Source organism: Cupressus sempervirens, unplaced genomic scaffold (genome assembly GCF_028749045.1).
Source record: "Cupressus sempervirens isolate cs-2001-9-10 unplaced genomic scaffold, ASM2874904v1 CseChr00c100005_01, whole genome shotgun sequence".
NCBI classification, from domain to species: domain Eukaryota; kingdom Viridiplantae; phylum Streptophyta; class Pinopsida; order Cupressales; family Cupressaceae; genus Cupressus; species Cupressus sempervirens.
In genome coordinates, this window is record NW_028322203.1 from 2,593,714 (window position 1) to 2,617,950 (window position 24,237).

The following is a 24,237-nucleotide window of genomic DNA, read 5'->3' on the forward strand; positions in this document are numbered from 1 at the left end:
AGAATATTGCGTTTGTACATGCATGGATTTTTTATGTAGGTTGTAGGTACTGGGTATCGACTTCCCTGAATTGTCAGGATGAGCATACCCTATCGCATTGTCTCAATGGTAAGAGAGGGGAGATAAACTCTTAAGTCCAATTCCTAAACCCTTTAGCCAATTGTCCTAATTGATAATTAGGACAAGTATCTGAGTTAAGTACCCTCTAAATGCATCAAATGATGTAATTTCAGGATTATAACCTTTTTGTTTTGATTTAGTATATGCTTTTCTATGTAGGGTTTTCGTATATTGTTATATGAGTCCTTGATGTGTTTTCTATTAATTAAGTCTAATTAAAAAGATTAATTAAAGATTTAATTTAATGGAGAATTAATATGATATCTTTAATATTTAATTGATTGAGAAATTAATTAAATAAAAGAATTAAATTTAAAGGTTAAAGTTCAAAGATAAATTTAGAACAGGATAATATTTATTTAGTTTAATAATAATATATTTGGAGTTCAATTTTAAATAAATGCTAAATATTATTGTTATTTAAATTAATTAAATATGTTATCAATTAAGTTCTAAAATAAATTAAAAGTGAAAGATATTAAATTATTAAGAATTCTAGATCGCATGATCTAAGCATGAGTTTAAATATGAGAATTAAATTAAAAGATTAAATTATAGAAATTAATAATGTTATTTTAATTTCTTAAAAGTGCACATAAGATTAAAGTAATAAATTAATTTAAAATAGAAGTCAAGTGGAATATTAAATAAAGTTATTTAATAATTCAACTTTAATGTGCATGAAAGTTGAATGCAAAATAAAAGAAAAGATAATAAAGCTTAATTTGGAGTTAACTGAGTTGCGCAAAGAGTCTTCTCGGGTAAACGCACAATTAGTGCCCCGATTTGAGGAGAAATTGCTTATCACAACTTTGGGGGTTCATTTTTGATATATACGAAGTTGGACGGGAATTTTTGGAGAGACAATTTTTGGAAGCGAATTTCAGAAAGATGATAGCAAGAAAGTTTTCCAGAGGAAGGTTATTGAGAGGAGCGAATTCTTTTACAGTTCTTAGAGATTGCATAATAGCATCAAGATCAGGTAGGGTCTTGTGTTTTCGATTATCGATTTATTACATAATTATCCTTTCCTGTCTTCTTCGTGTCTGGGGTTTGTAAATTTGGAATTCTCTGTGATGAATGTTAAAACATTACGATATTGGAATTTATCAGATGCTTGTCAATAAACTTCTGTACACATAAGATTTAAATGGGAAGGGTTGAATCTAATACCGAAATTCTAAATTAGAAGTTCGAATGGTTGACTATATTTTCTATATCAATTTAAAGAAGGGAACCAATTTTTCAATGCTTTTATATATATATATATATATATATATATATATATATATATATATATATATATATATATATAAATTTTATATATATATATATATATATATATATATTTATAAATTTATATATATATATTTATAAATTTATATATATATATATATTTACATATGTTATTAGTGGGGGGGAGGGAATTATTTCATGCCCACCCCCACTGTCGACGGAGCCGACAGTACCTACGTCGTAGGTACTGCGATGGCAGGTACAGACTACCTGCCATCGCAAGCCTTGCGACCGCAGGCCTGTGGCAGACCGCAGGGTCTTATTCAACCAACGGGCTTTAAAATATATTTTTTTTAAAGGATTTTTTATTTATTCATTTTTTTATTATGTATAAATTTTATTACTTTTTAAAATTTTCCATTTATAAAATTTTAATATATTTTAATTAATAAATATTTTAATCTTGATTAATATTGATTAGTTAAATAATAATACATTTAACATAGTTTGTGAATATTAATTTATTAATAATGTTGGTTAAATATTAATAAATTAACAATTAATGGATAGATTAAAATAAGTAATTGGAACAAATGATTATTGATTAATTTAATTAAAATTAGTTTAATTAAAATTAATTAATAATGAATGTTAATTGATTAAATGGTAGATTTGAAATATTGACTTAATGGAAGTTATTATAGAAATGGGTTAATCGTAAGGGGTAGTTATGAAAATTTAGTTACTTGAAATTCGACATTAAACTGAAACATAAACCTTACCTTAACTCAAATAATATACTTTCAGATCCAATCTTTGAGACTTTGATGTTGTCTTTGTGCTTTGAATGTTTTGGGGTTGGTTTAGCGTTAACCAGTTTAGGTTGTTACCAGAGGCTCGGGGTTGTGAATGTGATCTCATGATGATTTGGTCTCGATCTTTCTTAACCCGACCATGGTAATGTGATGAAGTGCTCTATGACATGATTGTGTTTACTGTTTGTTATTGCTTTCTGATTTCCTTGTGTGAAGCTGAGATGTACGTATTTGAGATACTTGACTTAACCATTTTCGAGTCTCGATTAGTTATATTTGATAACCATTTTTGAGTCTCGATCAGTTATACTTGGATTGCTTTTCAGTCGCTTGAAAGGACTGAAGCGGTTTTTATGTTTTTGATGATGTCATGTGTTGGCTTGACCATTTTGGAGTCTTCGATCAGTATGGTAATTTACTATTGGGATACTTTCTGGTTGCTCATTGGAGAACCATTGGATTTTGTGACTTATCATTGATGCCTTCAGTTGCTGATAGAGAACTGTCGTGATCATATGATTACTAATTGATATTATCTGTTGCTCATGAAGAACTGATGTAATTTTGTGGATTATCTTTTATGATGTTTTTCAGTTGCTTGTATAGGACTGAGGTGGTTTTATTATGATTCTTTGATTTATGATTTCATGAGCCTAGGGTAGGTTATCTATGTGTAGAGTCGAGAAGTGGCTTGCAATGGGGGTCGGAGCCCTAAGAGGCTGCCTTGAGAAACCCATTGTAAGTCATTTTTAATAAGTGAAAACATTTACACTAAATGAGAGAAAATGAACCTAACAAGATAATTGTATGTTCTCTCCCATGCCTTGAGTGCTAGTACAAACTAGGATGGGGTAGAGAGAACGCTTGGTTACGACCTTGCATTCCATAGTAGGCCTCCTCAGTACGAGAGGATACTAGTGGCCGTAGGATCAGTAGGGAACTGGGATTCCTAAGGGATTGCTCGGGTAACTTCTACATGACTTTTGCGATGACACTTTCCCACTTGCATATTAGGTTTCCTACGTGTCTTGTGGTACCTCTGGGATTTAGATGTCAATCTTTTTAGGAACCTTTGAGTTAGCATACTTATAGGATTTCCTGGACTTAGAGAGTATTTATGATTATAGGTTTTGTTATCCTATTTGGGACTTGAGACTATCTCCTTAGCGCGGTGGAAGTGGACCATTTAGGTTCCACGCGGTCGGGTGGTAGTGCTTTTACTCTTACCATTGAGATCCGTTCCGTGGTCACCGTGGCTAGAGTTTTTTGTGATTGGCATTTACCTTCACTATGTTCTTGGATTATTATGATGGACGGTTAGATTTTATGATAGATGTTTTATCATTGTGGATGTATGGATGTATCATGTATGGGAATAGTTTCATATATTTTTACTGTACTTTGTATCATGGATTTGAGGATGTTGTATCTTTATCTTTACATATGTATATTCTTTTAAGCCTTTCATACCCTGTGACATGTACAGTGGATGATTGAGCATTCCGAATTAATTTGCCGAGAGGCATTCGGAACAAATGTATATTATGGACATGGGACTTTCTGATTATTCTTTCATATGTATGTGATAGTTGTTAGACTTAGATTTAATTAAATTTTAAACATGACTCAACGTCTTGGGATCTTTAAGAAATGTAACTTACAATGTATGTTTGTCGATGATTACATGTTATTGCTTCCACTACTAAGTGTTTGATGTGTATGTTGTACTTTCTTACTTTAAAAAAAAAAATGTTTAGCAAACTTAGTAACTTTAGGTTAATTCTTTTGGATCCCTTGGCGGGGCATTACTTATATAGAAAACATGAGTGATTTATCCAAATTAGAACCAACCAATCCTTTTGACGCTATTAAACATACAGCTTGGAAAGAAGCTATGACAAAAGAATACCAATCTATTATGAAAAATGATGTTTGGGAAATTGTTCCAAGACCTAAAAGAAAATCTATTGTTTCTTCCAAGTGGATATATAAAATAAAGCATGTAGTTGATGGTAGTATTGAGAAGTATAAAGCCAGATTTGTAGCTGGAGTATTTTCTCAGAAAGAAGGGATTGATTATGAAGAAATCTTTGCTTCTATTGCCAAATATACCTCCCTAAGAGCAATATTAGCAATTGCCACATCAAAGGGATGGAAGGTACATCAGATGGATGTAAAAACAACATTCCTAAATGGAAAGATTATAGAAGAAGTATATCTGGAGCAACTCAAAGGATTTGAAACTCATGATCTTAACCTTTTTGTTTGCAAGCTCAAGAAAGCTATTTATGGGCTTAAACAGGATCCTAGGGCTTGGTATAAAATAATTGATAAATATCTCACCGGCTTAGGATTCTTCAAGAATGAAGCTGATCCAAACTTATATTATAAAAGAGATAAAGATGATATGGTAATTCTGATATTGTATGTTGATGATTTATTAATCACAGGTGATGATCATCTTATAGATCAGTGCAAGAAAGATCTAACTAGAGAATTTGAGATGAAAGACTTGGGGCTTCTCCATTATTTCCTAGGATTGGAAGTATGACAAAATTTTGACAGTATCATACTTAATCAAGGGAAGTACACATTAGATATTTTAAAGAGATTTGGAATGTGAAATTTCAAGTCAATGTCTTCTCCAATGGAAACTAATTTACATAAACTTAAAGAAGTAGCAGCAGAATCACCTTCTATAGATTCTACTCTCTACAGAAAGATGATTGGGTCCCTTATGTACTTAGTAAATACAAGACCATATATTTGCTATGCAATTAATGCCTTAAGTTAGTTTATGTGTAAACCAAAGGAGATTCACCTAGTTGCAGTTAAACACTTTATGAGATACTTACAAGGCACTCTTAATTTTGGACTCAAATATGAGAAATTTTCTTTAAATTTCAGATTGGGGTGGAAGTGTTAAAGACAGAAAAACTACTTCAGGATGTTGTTTCAGTTTAGGATCAACTATGATATCTTGGATGTGCAGAAAGCAGTCTTCAGTAGCTCAGAGTTCCATAGAAGTCAAATACATTGCAATAGCAATGGCCTCTTGACAAGCAGTCTGGCTAAGGAAGTTACGTGTAGGATTATTTGGGCAAGCCATGAATCCTACAATTATTCATTGTGATAATCAGAGTTCCTTCAAGCTTTCAATGAATCCAGTTTTCCATGATCTAGGTCCAAACATATTGAAATTCCTTACCATTATGTAAGAGATATGGGAGACAAAAAAATTTTAAAACTGGAATACATTTGCACTGTAGATTAGACAGCAAATATTCTCACCAAACCTCTATCTAGAGTAAAGATAGACCACTTCACGAGAAGGCTCGGTATGGTTGAAATGTAATTCATTTGTATTTTTCAAATTATTAATAAAATGATTTTATTTGTCAGGCTATTGATTGTTATGGGCTTCACCATTTGTATTCATTATTTAAGAGGTGATGATCTCTGAGATAATGAACACTTGCATAAAAGACATTATGAGAGATGATGATCTCTTAGCTAATGTTCTAAACAATAGATTTTACTATAAGATCTAGATGAGTTTTAGATCATATTGTGATGTTGATATTGTTATGTTCATGGGTCACAAATTGGATAAAGGAAGAATCGTAGTATTCTCTGGGTTTATCCTATATTCTGGTAGATCTTAAAACTTAGGATCTTGTTGTGATATAGAAATATCAGGTTCTATGAAATCACACCTTGGATAAATGAAGAGATTACTCTTCAAATTTATCTTGTATAATATCACTAGTAGCAGTGATTTGTCATATAATAAGATTAGTAATATGACTTTGTATCATGTGTTCTATGATAACACTTACTAAGAAGAAACAGATAGATATAGAGTATTAATTCTTGCTTATTCATCTATAATGGTGTTGCTAGATATAATATCTCTTTGTAGGATTATAAGGTTAAGAGGGAGTGTTAAGAATATTAACCAGATAACTTATAGGTCTGATAGTATAGACCGTACTTCCTCTTCTTATGATAATATATCTCTAAACTAGCAGTATATTATATATATAACTCTTCCTAGGAGACGGTGACTTCTCATGAAGCAATAATATGATTCTTAACTAAACTAGCACATAGTTAGTTAGGTGTTATTGATTTGTCTTCCCAAAGTTGCCGACATAGAGGAAGTTTAGTTAAGTGCTAGTTTAGGAAGGGTTAAGTCCCTTTGAGGGACATACCCTTTAGGAAGGATATATTGGGAGGTTATAGATGCAGATTAAGGACACATAGTTACAACAAAGTCTGCTCCCTAAGCATCTATATCCTATGATTTATATCAGAGATACTCCCTCATAATCAAAGGTTGAATATTCATTATTGGATCTACAATTAAAATAGGGATCAACTTCATCAATATTCAGAATTCTTAGAATACCATTCTCAAAATTTAAAGACTATGATTCAGAGATAAGGAATTAGCAGAAACTTTACAGTTTTTAAATTAAAGTACTTAAAATAAAGGGGCTTGGTGCATAACAACACAATGGTTAAACTATTGGGCACTTTCACATCCTTTTCCTTAATATCAAAAACATGTTCCCTTGAACTTGCATAGACAAAACAGGTTCATATCTAACATAAAAACCAAATTTCTAGTTCCTCCTTATAACAGAGACACACAGATAAAGATGTACCATCTACACCTACTAGAAGCATAACTACTTAAAGGGTTATTTAAGTCTACTTAAAGAGTTATTTATTCAATTATTGGAAACCAACACATTTCCCTGTAGATGTCACCATCTGAAAGGCTACTTATGTGTGTTATTATAATATGTTCAATCCTAACCCAAACCACAATCTTTTTTATATGTTTAATCCTAATTGTTTAAATATTGAACCTTAATCATACAAATTTGCTAAGGCATAATCATAAACATATTTATATAAGATATTTTTAGAATTCACATTTAAGTTGATTTATTAATATAGTTTTTTGGAGTATTATTTTATGATTAGGCTTAAATTTGGTATAATGTTCAATTAGCCTTAACATTAAAGTTTACTTTTAAGTGTTTAACTTTATTTATTTAATTGATATGGTTTTAAAGATCTGTGCATTTATATAATTGATATTTTAGATTTATTTTATTAAATAGTAATTTTGTGGTTTTTTATGTTGTTTAAACATATATGCAGATTATATTTGATGGACCCATCCCCACCCCCTCCCCCTCCCCGACCCCCGCCTCTGTCCTTTTCATCTCCACCTCCAACTCCACCCCCACCTCCACGACAACCTAGTCCTCCTCCAGCACCTACCACAAATGATATGTGAGAGAGCATGAGGCATAATCTTAGCAACCTCATGTGAGATATTGAGATTATTAGGCGCAAGGCCCACCCCCCTCCTCACCTACTACACCTTATAGATAGCATGCAAGGTTTCATTCACTCTATACAACATTTGGATTCTGATATTGATAGTTTTAGATTATGGAGGCAAAACATGCATGCATTTTATTATGATGACCTATCCTATAGAGAGGTCCGTAAGCTGAAAATAGTTAAACAATATTTTACAAGATATTTTGTAAACCCTAAGATGGGTGATGAGATTAGTGAGAAGAAGCCTCACATTTCTATTAGATGGTGCACACATCCATGTATATCAGCACACTTTTGGGAGTGGTGGTGGATGGTATTTGACCATCCACCACACACAAATCAAGAGGTGCTTATTTACTTCCTTAGGAAGCTATGGGATGAATTTGAATTGGGTTTGAAACCCAATTATTTTGCTATTAGATCATTTTAGGGGGTTGGTGGAGGGATGCCCTAGGATAGGCTTGGGGCAAAGCTGAGCAATAGAATGAGGAATCACATATGACCTTAGCCTCTTGTACCTCTTCCCGTACTAGTTGTCCTAGTGCCACATCATCATCGAGTAGTGTCATATGCTCTTACCTCATTGAGTGCACTTTCGGGCAATTTAGTAGAGCAGTAGACACAAGCGAGAGATATTCGTCCACTTGGACACATGTGTACTAGTTGTGGAGATATATGGAGATGCCCCCAGAGTGATGTTGATGTGGCACATGATGAGCATTATGCTGAGGATGCTGATTTTAATGATGATACATATTCTGCCCATGGTGATGGTAGTGATGATATTGATGTGGCATCATTTGTTGAGCTCATGCAGGGAGAGCTTGGAGATAGTTAGGAGTAGCAAGTAAAATTTTAATCAAAATTTAAATAAAGTACATAATTATTTACTTTCTACATACATGTGTAATTGTATTAACCATATTAATGTATGTTGATTTTGAAATAACAAAGGATGGATGATAATATTCCTCCTAGGAGGCAATATAATCTTTTTTCAAGACCTACAAACGTTGGCTTCCCTCATATAGTATGCACTTTGAATTACACTATAAATAATATACATTCGAACTTGAATTTAATAACATGTGCGCATATGTTCTTTTTATCTAATTTTGTATAGAATGTCAGCTGCTACATAGTTTGATGTCAGTACAGGTCTTGATCCATTGACCACTAAGGCACAGCCTCAAATACCTACAGTATGAACTTTTGACTCCAGACAAATAATTTGTACTATTTTTATGTATGTACATTGTTATTAACTTATAATCTTCAACTTTGATTCATGTGTATAATTTTATGTGTTTTAGTTTTACGAATAGGAGATGGGTCGTACTTATCCATATAGGCCTCAGTATAGTTTATTTTTGACTCCATCTTTTGACCATGTGAGACATGTCGATGATCAGTGTGGTAGCATATCTTTAGACACATCTGTGACATTGGCTACTACTCAAGTATGAGACATATACATGTTTTTATAGTTTATAAAAAATGTAGTGTACAAATTATGTACTTTTTAGTTTACATACTTTGTAATTCATGTATATATAATTTTGACTCAACGTTTATGTATCCATAATTTTAGGACTATGTCACCATGAGTGTTGCTGAGAGTACGGGACTAAGCCAGATGGAGGTACATACATCATCCTTTGAGATCAGTATTGTGATTCATGTACATACATAGTTCATTATGCTCTATATCAAATTTTAAAAATGTATGTATTGTAAATTACAGGACCTCACCACTACCACATTTGGTAGCTTTCATAGTGCACCTCCTCCCATTACAGAGGGACACCCATCTCATGTGGTATTATTTTTATTATGTAGTGAATATTTAATTTATTCGCAAGCTAGATTTTGAAACCTCTTTCAATTAAGCATGTACATGATGAGACACCTCATGTTACACAGGATGATCCATCTGCCTTATGGGGTGTCCCACATGAAGAGACAACTCATGTTACATAGGATGATCCATTCAAGTCCTCTTCACATGGACTAAAGAGGACTACAGATAAGATAGATTAGATCTTTTTGGCACCTTTAGATTGTGTTTTTATGACACATATTGTTTATTTTGATACACTTTCTATTAGGACAGTTAATTGTATTATATGTGTTTTTTGACTTCATAGATCATGTTATGACATGTTAAACCATGTACTATTTTTTTATGACTTCTTATCATGCTAGTGTATGTAGTATATATTATTATGTTATCATGTTGTATGTATGAACTATTTTCTTTATTGTGACATATTTTATTCGTGTTATGACACATTTTGTAAGTATATGGTACATGAACAATAATTTTAATAATTTTAACTATTTATATACAAACATTAATTTAAACATGTTTGAATGTAAAAGTAATGGAAAAAAATAGGAGGTCATTACTTGAATTGAAAATTAATTTATAATATCAAGTGCGCACCTTTAACTTTCAAATAGAAGTAAACTCCTATTTTTAAATGTTTACAACATGTTTCAAATGAGATCCTATAAAATAAAATTGTAAAACAAAAACACATGTTAATAAAAGCATAAATTAATATGAGCTATCTAAACTATGTAAATATGTGTAATTTGTATGTACTCACTATGTGTAATTACACAAGATGTTGATGTTTGATCCACCTTAACATTTAAATTTGCATAAATTGTAACTAAGACCTAAATAAGAGGTATATATAAGTTCTCTAATTTGCTATTGAAAATGCATACATTCATGTAATTAAATTATATAAGTACATATATAAAAATAGTACAATAAAGAAAAAACTTATATGTGTTTGATTTAAATGTAGTCAACCCACTGTACCATCTGCATCCTCTCTCTTTTGCAATGCATCTATGATTGTCTTGTGCTCGTCCATTGAAATTGTCCATAATACCTTATTGGCGAGTCTCCCTTTGTATCTTTCTAATTCGATATTCATTGCCACAACCAAATGAGAATAGTGTAAAATATTCTTTTCATATTGGTAGTCTTCAAATGCTGGTAAACCATTTCTTCTTGTTAGGTATGTACGTAGCCACGTGCTAGGTACAATGACAGACCCATTTGGATACTCAAAACCATCATCATCTACTAGATGACATATCAATTTTTTCTTAGGTTCCACACATCTAGTTAGCCAATACTCAGTATGTTCATCGTTATCATTAGGTGCAATAACAACACAAACATGTCCTACAAGATAAGATAAAGTACATAAACACTTTAATCACATGTGTACATATATAAATAATATATTAAAGACATGTACTTGAATTATATTAATGACATGTACATAAATAAATAATATAAATTGAAGCATGATCACAACAAAATATAATTTAATTATGCATACCAGGTTGTATGAGGTCTGAAATATGACCATAGTATTTTGATGCAAAAGTAACATTCTAGCCTTCATTTACTATATCATCTTGAAAATGTGTGTCAGTAGGTGCTAATGATTTTTGTTTCCAATCTTCAACCCATTCTGTATTCTCACATTCTTCCCATTCACTTGCAAGACAAAACTGACCAAAAAAAAGCAAGCTCCCTAGTCCATATAATCCAAGTTTTAGAATCTGAACTCCTAAATGAATGCCATTTAGTTGACCCACTAATTGTATCACAGTCATATCTTGAAAGGATATTCTTCTCTTCAACTAGGTAGAAGAAATGTTTGATTGTAGAGTTCTGACTTGATCCTATGTATAAATATTTGTTACACCATTCGACAATCTCATGTGCATTTTTGAATTTGGCTTTTTCCTCAAATTTTAATTGCTCTCTACTAAGGGCTCTCTTCACGCATGCACCAACACCATCATGTTCTCCTTTACCATGTCCAACCTCAAAAAAACTTCACACATGTTGGATATTAGTTTGCCTATGTGTCCTACTCAACAAATAGAACATTCTAGCATTCTTGAATTGTCATGTACAATTATCTGACCATATCCAATGTTGTGTCATTTGAATTTGTCTTTGTTTTAAATTATCATAAAAGAACTTGAAACAATATTGAACAAACTCAGATGAATGAAGTTTATTATCACTCATATAGAAATGGTACTCTCTTAATATTTTTTGATCGTCCTCTGTACTAAACTATATGAACATAATTTGTTACTTGCACTAAATTGTAATATTGTGGTTGTACCTCATCTTGTGGTGCAAATGTGTAGTTCTCTGCAAAGTCAACAATTGAAAGTATAGTACCATTTGGAAATGTATTCTTACATATGCAAAATTTTCCATCAAGCCATCTAGCATATTGAGAGTGTTTAACATATTTTAGTATGATCACACTCTTAAACTCATCCATAAAAGCATGATAACTAACTTTATTTTTAACTAGATCACACCTTCTTCCAATCTTCTTATCCTTCAATATATATTCAATAGTTTTGAATCTTTTTACATCAACTAATTGTTGTCCAAAAGTAGTCAAACCATTTTTATGCAAACATCTATCTAACAAAGAAAGATCGCCACACATATCACATGTACCAGAAAGAAATGTATTGAAAAGAAAGTTTTGATCATTAGGTGGCTTACAAAACAAACCTAATATGAAATCCTTTATAGTTTGAGGTGGTATTTTTATACTACATTCCTACAACATTTCTTTACTATGCATGGTACCATGTATAGATCAAAATACATCATAATGGTAACGAAATTGAACATGATTTTTACAACAACATGTGATTCTTTCCTTGTTAATCCTTACATACCATGGTTTACACTTTTCAAAAGATCTTTGACTAATAGTAATAGTTAACACCTTACCATCTACAAATTTTCTAAACAATTCAGTTTAAGTCATGTCCAAAAGGTGTTTAGGATGTGGATCACATATTTTTGAGCCAACTCTCAATTTAAGAATGTCTCTTGAATTAGGTGATACTCTTGTATTATAATGCCAAAAAATTTCAACCAAACTTTTCACTTCACTAGTAAGTTTCATATCACATCTTGGGAATCTACCACTAGAAGTCCACAAAATATTTGTTGGATCACATTCAAAGTTAACCCTTCTCTTTATAGCTCTTTCTAAAGTCTTACGATTCACATTAAGATATCCACTTATGTTGCTAATCAATCTTTTGGCAGTTGTTGATTTGTTAACTAAAGTTGTTGTTATTGCTCGTCGTGTTGTAGTTTTATCTTTAGAGCGACTTCTCTTTTCGATAACATCAAAGGAACTAGCAACGTTGGATACAACTTGTTTTAAAGACTCATTTTTATTCTTGGGTTTTGCATACATTCCTAACCTTTTCGTTACTTTTTGCATTTTAGACATTTTAATTAGTTGCAACATCAACTGACATTGAAACCCAAATTTCTTATTATAAAAAAAATGTCTATATAATCTATTAACATGTGTCCTAATTTGTCTCCATGAAACCAATCCCTCAAGATTATCTAGCACATCATTAGGAAAATAAAAATTATGTTTAGGCACTTTAGTATCATTCTGACATGTTTGTTCAGTAATTGGTGTTTCTATGTCTACATTCATACAATTGTTATTTTCAACTGGCATTTCATTTTCAGTGTTATTTGGAATTTCAATCTCATTTTCAATTTTTCTTGGTATTTATTTTGGGGCATGCATTTCTATTTGATTTTTTTGTGCATGATTATTTGACAATCTATTCTTATGAAGAAAATCTAAATCGTTTAAATCATAACCTGCTTCTAAAAAATCACCAATTTTATCATGAGAAAAAATTTAAGGGTTTGGAGACACACATGTATTGAATGTTTGATTAGAATGTGCACCTAAATCTCCTTGTATTTGTAAGGAAACTCAGGTGAGAAAACAGCTTCCTACACTAATCTCTTAAGAGAAGTATGGTGCAAATCCTATTAAAATATTTTACACTTACAAATTCAATATCATGTAAACAACAATATTTCAACCAACTAAACATAAAGAAAATATATTAAGAAAGAAAACCATAACACAAAGATTTTTTGATGGGGAAAAACCTTTCAGTAAAACAACCCCACCCCTCCAGAACCTGCATAATGTTTTATCTTCAACACAAGGTTACAATACACTTGCAATGCAAGTTCAACAATGACAACAGAAGACTCCAGTAGCAACTCACAGTACCAACAATACACTTTCTCGCATCGCTTCTCTTCGCAACCCTAAAAATGCTTATAACGTGTGCTTCACTTTAGGGCTACACCCAAAGGTAACTATATTAGGGTTTTACCATTCTTTGAGAAAATAGGAACCCCAAAAAAATTTCTGAACCCCGTGATTGGGGTAGAGTGTACAATACTCAAATTTATTAGTTTCCACATGTTTTCACCTATCATTGAATCTTCCTGACATAGCTCTTACATGTCATAGGAATCCATCATAACTATTTTAGCCATGATCTCCTTATACACAATTCAAGATGTCGACACATCAACATTATTTGCAAGAAATACATTTTACAAAACAAATAATAAGAATAGGAATTATCCAAGGTTGAGACACCTTATTCCTAACAGTATTGGGTTCTCTTCTTCATCCTCTTCATCCATCGTGGTATCCTCAATGTCTTTCTCCTTTAAAACATTGCTCAATTCTTTAATTCCTTGTCTTCTCTCTCATTGACATTGTGCTTCATTCTCTTTATTTGTTGCAATCTCCTCATTTTTCAGAACTTTTATTTTCTTCTTTCTTTGTTTTTTCGATCCCATGTTTGCACCAGTTTTGAATTTGAATCGACAGCTTGCAAATTGTAGAAGAAGACAAGAAAATAGAATAACTATGACAAAAATTCATTGTTGCAAATCGAAACTATCATTCAATCATTGTAATCATTGAAAATTGGTCTATGGGGCATCTTTTGGGGCCCAATGGGTAGATTAGAATTGGGCACCCGATTCTTGAAAATTAGGTGCCCATTTCGGTTAATGGCTAAAACAAAATCGAGCACCTGATTTTTGAATTACAAATTGGGTGCCTGATTCTAGTGACATGGGTGGGAATTTGGAATAGCTACAAACTTGCATGAGATTTTTCCTTGGGGAAAGGTGTGGCATAGGCTCGGTCCCACCAAGTCTATGCCTTTATGAATCATTGTTTTTCTAAGGCATTTAATTGACAATTTTAGGGATTGTCATAATTTTTATATGGTCGTCCCCATTGAATTTTTTGATGAAACAAAAACCCATTATAGGTCTTACTATTTTGATTCCAAAAATGTAAATTTTATAGTGTTATGAGTTCATTTGCTATTTTTTCATTATTTATTAATAAAAAATATCTCTTAAATGTTAGATAACTTTAATAACTTTTTACAAATTTTATATTTTGTAAATTAATTTACATGTCATCAATCCTCACACAATTATTTTAAATTTAAATAAATTAAAAATTAAAAATTTAAAAAAAATTGATTAAATTATGGTGTTCATACACGGGAGGTTTTAGATATTAGCTTAATCATCAATTAAAAGTTAATTTAAAAAATTCAAGAAAAATATTCTCATCAATCTTTGGTGTGTCAGGTAACTTCCTTTTAAAAGATTCCCAAAAATTCATTTAGTTGTGTCAAATTATGGTTTCTGTACATGAGCGTGGTATGGTCTTGAAACAGGCATTTTGAAAAAGTGGTTTTTAAAGATCCATACCAAAAAAATAATCTATCATATGGGTATAAAAATAAATTACATATTCAAAAAGAAGATCACAGGCACTCCAATTTTTATTCTTAATTTTTTTAATATTTAATCTCTAAATGGCTCAAATTTTAGCATCAATTAACAATATATTTCAAAAACAGGAAAAACAATTCCACTTTTTGGCCAAAAGTGAGACCCAACTTCTTCCACTGACCTAGACAATAGTGGTTAGAGATACCAACAATATTCCCCTTTGACATTAGTGGAAAAATAATTTTTATCATATTTACACTTTGTCATATCAATACAAAAATGAGCTTTTTCCCTAAGTCTTATGACTTATGAAAAATGAATATAAAAATTCATTACAACCTTTATTCGTTACCTCTACATGATACTCCTTCTATATACATTTCTCCCTTGTATACATTTCCCCCTTGTTTTTGAACACTTGATGTCATTACTATTGGGGTTGAAAGGGTTGAAGTAATCCATTTGTTTCAATGAATTCCTTATGAACTCTGATTCCATGTGGTCCTTGTAGCCTCCAAAATTTGATTTTGCAATTGTAGTCTTGCAGCTAAATCAATCAAAATCTCAACCACTGATAAGTTATGATCTTCTTGGATAAAATCTAGGGCTATTTTCAGTTCTCTTTGCATGACCTCCAAATGAGGTATCAACATTGCCTTAATTGAGATCAATTTATATCTCATAGTGATCTTAGCTTCCTCAAGCTCAACCATTTTTCCTTGAGCATTCAATAGAATATTGAAGTGATCTATGCTAGATCTATTGACTATGAGATAACACTATTGGGTGCCTTCATCTTAGCCTGAGTCTTATCTACTTGCGCCTAAATAGTATCTATAAATCTAGGCACATCTGACAAAATTGTGTACACCTATTGTACCCTCTATATTAGATTCATCATTACTTGTACCTTTCCCTATAATAACACTTTTTTCTCAGCTATAGCTATGAAAACTTTGTCCATAACCTTGGTTTTAACTCTTCTTGTTGTCCAATCCATTAACTTGTCACTGGATTAAAAAATTTCAGCACTCACTTGTTCAATGATATGTACAAGTTGATCAATGATTGGTGTCTCTTCATCTACATTTTGTATGTCAAAAGCATCAACAAAAATATGCTTTACACCTTGTAGAGTCTTTTGCTACTTTAGCTATCTCCTGAGTTCTTCTTGCCTCTTTTTCTTCTTCAAGATTTCTTGTAGCAAAAATTTTTGCTGCAAGGTGAGATTTTTCAAATCAAATTGTGGCATCTCAATATGTTCATCTAGACTAACCTCAATATCTAGTGAAATATCTTTTATTTCTTTTCTGTTCCTATTTGGTGAAGGGGTGTTGTTGCTCAGCATTGCCTTAGGAGTAGGTGAGGGGTTTTCACCACTCGGTCATGCTTGTGCATCGATGCTCAAGATAGCAACAATTCTTAGTTCAACCTTATTCAATTTTGTTTTCCTCAATTTAAGGTGTTGAAACAATATTATCATTTTTATCAACTTCTCTATCTTCACCATTTTCTTCTTTATTTGTAAGCCTTGACTACTTAGCTTCTAGAGTGTCAAGGGTGTTGACATGTATAGGAGACACGTTGCCTTGTGGACTCGACACACATGAGGTTTCTCCACTACTGTGTTCATCATCAATATTCACAATCTCTACCTCCTTTGTAGCTAGCCCAAAAATGCTTTTCCATAACAATTAGCTTTGTTTTCGTACAACTTCCTCTTTACTTTGTACTATCAATAACATTTTTGTATTTAGGAACAAATCTTCTCCTGTGTTGTTTCAAAAATGTGTCCTTTTTTTCTTGAGACAAATCAGGGATAACTTTGACTAGTGTGTCAGTTCTTATCTAATTTTCTATTACTTCAACCTACTGTCATCTTCTCTCTAATATATCATATAGATCCTTGGGTATCTTCTTCTCTATTGCACTAGGAGCTATATTTTTATCTTCAATCATTTCTACCATAGCTTCCTCAACTTTATTTCAATCATCATTATCTAGTGTATCATATCTCACATATCTGAAACTAGATAATCTTATAGATCTTCTTAGGTTGTCACATACCTCTTCAATAGTTTTGATCTTCTTGATAAGTGGTCCTCTAACCAATCTCCTTCTCCTGGTCCTAGGTTCACTTGAATCAGTAGTCTTTTCTACTTTTAGCTTCATAGACTACTCAACAATAGCAGTTGCCCTGGTCCTTGGCTTATTTGGTGGTGGAGATATCATTGCTTTGTTTTTTTCTATTCTTTTGGCCTTCTTTCTCGATGGCATAACAAAAACTAAGGCTTTACCCTTGTCAACTGCTTCATCTTCTTCATCACCACTTTCTTGTTCTTCGTCTTCACCATGACCTTGAGTCAATTGCAATGACTCTTTTCCCTTGCCTAGGGTGTCTAATTTATCTTATAGGTATTGAATCATCTTCTTCATGTTCTTTTCTTTGGAAGCCATCTTTATGTTCATTGTTATCCTTGCATTTTCTTCTTCATATCTTCCAAAATGTTCTACCTCAACATCTATCTCTTCTTTTAATAGTGCGTCAATGTTTGCACGAACATCATCACTCTCTATTTCATATCCAAAACTTTATAGCCATGCCTTCCTAGGCTTTAGTACTTGCAAAAATGTGTTATCCATATCAACAAGGAAAAAATGTCACAATAATATTTTGTGACCAATTCCTTTGGAATTCTCATTCTCCTTTTCATTCTCAACTTGAATTCATCAAAATATGTATTCATTTCATTATCAAAATTGTCTCCCAATTGAGTAATAAACTCACTGATTTTCCTTGTAATTGGTTTTTCTTCTTCCCATACAAAATTCCCTATGCTAGGAAAATACTTCTGAATATAAAATAATGTAGAAACAATTAGGGAACCAAACTTACACATTAAATTGTTTTCCTTTCTTACGGATGATAGGTTTTCTACCAGTTGTAACATTTGCAGCTTGGCAAGATCATACTTGTGATCTTTCACCACAATCTTCCACACTTGGTCCACAACCATACTTGGCACACGATTTAATCTTCTAGATTGATAGAACTTGTGAGAAATGACTCTCACTAAAAATTCTATAAGTGGATTAGAAATGCCTATAATGGACAAACTACACCCATTCCACCCGACTCCTATATTAGTCTCAACTTCTTCTCGGCTCAAGCATCATACGGTTTTCTTCCTATCTAGGGATGGATAGTCAATAACCCTATGCATCACCATCTTCATGATTTCTACTAGTCCTTCCTGTAGCCAGTACTTCATATCATGAATTTTGCTCAAGATGACATTGATCCATTTCACTCTAAAATTTCTCTAAAATTATAGGGCTCGAGTTAAACCTTTCCTTTCAACAATTTTAAACTCATCCTTTAAGGTTCCTTGATCACACAACTATTAGATTGTGGTGACTGATCAAGAAAGTACTGTAATTTTTTGGGCCATATTTTATCAAGATTTTGGGCCAACATGTAATAATTAATTACAACCCTAAAAAAACATAAAATACTTGTATAAAAGGGTTTAGGGTTAGGTATTTTATTATTATATTGTGATACGAAATTGGTTCTTGCAGCAGTATTGAGCTGTAAGGGATTACAGATTGTAATCAGGTTGTAATCGCTGGATTGTAATAAGATCAGACTTGTTGTTTGGTGGATGTAGCCTAGGGATTGGGTCAACTACGTTAAATCTTGGTGCCTTGTGCTCATTTTTGTGTGATCTATTATTTTTTATTATTGGTTTTATTTGCATGTAGTTTTTATTTTTGTCCATGGTTTAATCCTAACAAGTGGTATCAGAGCCTAGTTGTTTTTCAGTTATCCTCTATAGGAAAATTTCACAATTGAGTGGAAGTTTCATGGTTGAGTGAGAGCAATGGCAGATGAGGGTAAGCTAAGGGTTGATAGGTTTAATGGGCAAAACTTCCAGTAATGGAAGATGCAAATGGAAAACTATTTGTATCAGAAGGATTTATGGAAGCTGTTGGAAGGCAAAGCCAAGAATCAGGGAACTATGTCAAATGATGAATGGGATCTTTTGGATAGAAAAAAATTTGGAAGCATTTGATTATGCCTAGCACCATCAGTGGCATTTAATATTACAAAAGAAAAGATGATAGAAGAATTGATGAAAACTATAGTGACAGTGTATGAAAAGCCCTCTGCTTCAAACAAGGTATTTCTCATGAAGCATTTATTTAATATGAAAATGGTAGAAGGTGGATCTGTTGTAGATCATTTAAATGAGTTTAATACTATTACTAGTTAGTTATCTTTTATGGGTATCAATTTTGAAGAAGAAATTAGGGCTCTCTTGATTTTGTGTTCTTTTCTTGAAAGCTGGAATGGCTTGGTAATGGTTGTGAGTAATTTTGTTCCTAGATCTAGTACCCTAAAATATGATGATGTGATTGGTGTTATTTTAAGTGAGGAAACTCATAGGAAAACCTTAGTGGATCTACATCAGGAAGTGCTTTGAATGCACAAAGTAGGGGTAGAATGACTGAGAGTGGAAGTAATTTTGGAAATCGTGGGAAATCAAGAGGAAAGTCAAAGGGGAAGAGGTCCCAATTGAGAGGACCGAACGTTTGCTAGTATTGTGGGAAACTAGGGCACAAAAAGAAAGATTGCTAGAATCGAAAGAAAAATGAAGGAGATAAATCAGATGGAGGCAAGGAGGCAAATGTGGTAAGTAACAAATCTAAAAAGTATGTTTTGCTTCTATCTTTAGAAAGTGTTGATGATTCATTGGTAATAGATTCTAATGCTTCATTTCATGCTACACCTCATAGAGGTTATTTCATTGATTATGTCCAAGGGGATTTTGGGCTTGTTTATTTGGGGGATAATGAACCCTGTCAGATTGTTGGAAAGGGTAAAATTAAGATTAAGTTGCATAATGGGAATCATTGGCTACTACATGAGGTAAGACATGTTCCAAGGCTGAGTAGGAATTTAATTTCAGCAAGGCAACTCAGTGATGAGGGCTGTGTAGTTACTTTTAATGATAAAAATTGGAAGGTTTCAAAAGGTTCCCTTGTAGTAGCAAAAGGTGTGAAAATAGGCACCTTATATCTTTTTTGTTTCAGAGAAAAATGAATGTTTAGGAACAATTGCTACAGTTGAGTAGGGAGAACAAATAGCTATTGTAGATTTTGATACAACACTATGGCACAACAGACTTGGGCACATGAGTGAGAAAGGCATGAGAGTACTTCATTCAAAGAAAGTTTTACCAAGTTTGGAATGTGTTAATATGGATTTTTGTGAAAGTTGTCTGTATAGAAAATAAAAGAGAGTGAGTTTTACAAAGATTGGGAAGGAAAACAAAAAGGAGAAATTAGAGCTTGTGCATACATATGTATGGGGACCGGCTCAGGTATCCTCCCTTGGTGGCTCTCATTATTATCTTACATTTATTGATGACACAACCAGAAAAGTATGGGTTTATTTCCTTAGACAAAAATCTAATGTATTTCAAACTTTTAAGAAATGGAAATGCTTGGTTGAAAATGAGACTGGTAAGAAATTAAAATGTCTCAGATCTAATAATGGTGGTGAGTATTGTGGTTGTGAATTTGAATATTATTACTCCACTAATGGTATTTGTAGACAAAAAACTATTCCAAGGACTCCACAGGAAATGAAGTGGTTGAATGCATGAATAGGACTATAATGGAGCACGCAAGGAGCATGAGTTTGCATGTTGGGTTGCCCTTATACATGTGGGTAGAGGCTATCAATGCTACTACAAGAACCTCTCATAAGCTTCTCTAATTCATAGTCTCCTACTTCTCCAATTTTGTACATGTAGCAACTTCTAACATCCTGAATCATGATGAATTTAGGTGGTATCGAGGATAACACAACCATTGGGTCTCCTTTTACAACAATTTCTAGAATAGCACAAAATTTAGGTGGAGGACAGGTGTCACTCTTTACCAGTTAAATTTTACTAACCCTTTGACTCATTCTAGTGGTCAATGAAGCTACTATGATCGTAACTAGGGTTTGATGTATTTCCTTCTCTGGATGCTTGGCCCTTGATCACACTCTCATTCAACCTTTTTGTTCAATTCGCTCCTTGAAATCTCTATTGGTTTCTTGCATTCTCTTTATCGCTTGATTTCTTAATCACTCAGAGCTCTTCTAAAATCTGGGTGCAAGGTATGAAATAATGTATTTGAAATGTATTATATACCTCATATTTTGATTGATTATGATTTTCATTAATGTTTTGTCTTTCATTGAGTGGAATCCAACTATCATAACAACTTGGTATCTTCCATAGCCTTCAATCTTTATTAGAATACTTGATCTATGTTGCAACACTTGGTCAAAACATACAATATATTGATAGTTGGCAACCTTTCACAAAGTTTGTTCTCATGCATCTTATATATGCAGATATGAACTTTTGGCACACATTTATGTAAGGAACTATTGTATGATGTATCATTTAAGAATATAGTTTCATACATACGTATTTTGCTTAGTTAGAGATGACATGATCACATTCTCTATGGGATTGGGTGACCTTAGTTCCATTACCTCAACTATTTCCATGTTTTTTTTTTCTTTTTCCACTTATGGTTCATTTCATTCCTCACTTGCTCAATGTCTACTTTGCCTTTTCCTTTGCCCTTTGTCTGATTGTCTGAATGCACTTGAGTCCAACAATTCTTTCTTTGATGTCCAAACTTGTTACATTTGGAACATGCTTTATTAGGCGCATAATTCTTCTTTCTTTGATTTGGCCAGTAGGGTATTATCTCTTATTTGCATTCAAATTCTCTATGCTCATATCTCTGACAGTTGTAGCAATATCCTTTAAATCTCAATTTTGACCTATAGTCATGTATTTGATGTCCTTATTTGTTGCAATAAAAATAGTAACCAATAAACTTAGGTTTAGAATTTTGCATACCATGTTTTCTTTGACATATATTTGCAGAATGACCAATTTTTCCATAGTGATAGCAAGTTGGCTTGTCTTTTGGCTTTACATTTCTCATTTCTCCATTCTTGGATGATTCTCCTTTCTCAGTGCATAAATTTCTTGACCCATTAGAAAAACTTGATGACTTCATAAGTTCTTCAAAAATATTTTATTGCTTGCTTTGGTTTGTTGAATTTCTCCATAGATTCTTTCCCATTCATGCGTTCATTCTTCAGTATCTCATTGTGAGATTTTAGGTAGGCAATATACACATCCTTGTGATTCAATATCTGATTTACAGTCATTATTTGATTCATCAGATCCATTTGTGTATTTGTGAGCTTCTACACATCTAATATCCTTTCTTCGATTCTGGTAGCCATTACCCTATTCTCATCTTCTGCCATAGTTTGGTTTTCTTCAACTTTCTTTCTTTGTTCAATCACTTCACATAGTCTTATTGATTGGATATTTCATGTTCTCTTTTGAGTGCCCTTATCTCTTCATTGAAAATTTTGTTCCTTTCAAGTAGTTCAACAGATTCTTTATCATTAGGGTTGATTGGGTCAAATAGTCCTTTAGTTTCAACTTCTTCATAAGAGAATTGCTTTATCTGGATGACAATTTCCTTTCTCCTTTTTAAGCAATCCTTCAGATCTTGTCTTGTCTACTTTAGTTTCTACAGTGTGAGTTGGTTGTTAATCACCCGATTCTCAATATAATTGTCTAGTTTGAAATACTCCATCTTCCAAGACCTAATCTCCAAGCCTTTAAACTTCCTTTAGAGAACTAAGCTTTGATACCAATTGTTGATTTATGGAGGAGTAAATTAGATTTTGAGGGGGAGGGGGGGTGAATCAAAATCTATAAAAATTTAGATCTTTTCATATATTCATCCACATCCAATAATAACTTATGCATGAAAAATCTATAAATGTAAACTTGTTGTAACATGAAAATCAATTCAATCACATGCATGAAAGTAATAACACATAACATAGTATTTGTTACTTAGAAACCCTTCAAGGTGAAGGTAAAATGGAAGTGGGGATGACACTCACAAATATTCATTGTTGTATTAAGGTTATAATGTTTGACCATAATATATGATCTACTATGTGAGGAGTTTTTCATGTTAAAGACTTAAGAAACTATTAGGTTTCACCTTGTTAGAGGATTTAACACTTACAACTAAGTAAGGACTCTATTAGGAGATTTACAAAGATCTATTAAGACCACTCTATTAAGAGATTTAACCTAATTTAAGTATGTTAAAACTAACTCGGTACCTGACTCTCGATTTTCTCTACAAGCTAATTTCAAGTCTTCTCCTTTCTAATTGATCCTCTCCTATGATCTAATGCTCTTGTCTTTCCCTTCCACTTTCACTGCTTATGAATAGGTCACTTGTTTTGGTAGATGATAACAAAACCCTTGAATGACTTCTGATCTTCTCCTCTTTCATCTTTACATGCACACACACGATCACTTCTACACTTGATCTACAGTATGTGTAGGATTGTGGTCAACCAAACTATGGCCTTAAGTGGTAGTGAAAAACCAACAAATCAAGGTTATGTTAACTTGATATGTAATTTTAAAGTAGTTATGGTCTTTATATCAAAATATTGTAAGAAAAGATTCTATAGAAAATTGAATGTAGTTTCTAAACTACTAGGCCTTATCTAGAGGAAAAATCCTTTGATTAGTCACAATTTTGGATTTTAATGCAGCACTACAAAAATTTTAGGGTGAAAATATAAGTAGGTGTATGTTAGACCACCTTAATCAAAATCAAATGATAATATTTTTTAATATAATTATAGATATAAAAAGTAGACTCATGCTCGAATGTGACGTAGATCTTGGGTATTTTTATTCCAAATAAATAATTAACTATGAATTTTCTACTATATAATTTTTAGAATAAAAAACTCCTATGCCTGACCACCTTAACTAATTGAAAACTTTACAAAATTGATTTTTTCTCTTTTTTTTATTATATTAGGTGAAGCATAGAATGTGATGCAACTTTTGGATTTCAAAAATCTTATACCGTTTGAAAGTTATAGGGTTA

The 24,237-nt window shown here is 32.4% G+C and overlaps 1 pseudogene; it reads left to right on the plus strand.

The window, feature by feature from the left end:
- The first annotated feature begins 1,554 nt into the window (after positions 1-1,554).
- The window catches only part of LOC149527929 (uncharacterized), a 137,873-nt pseudogene continuing 115,190 nt past the window's right edge, over positions 1,555-24,237 (plus strand).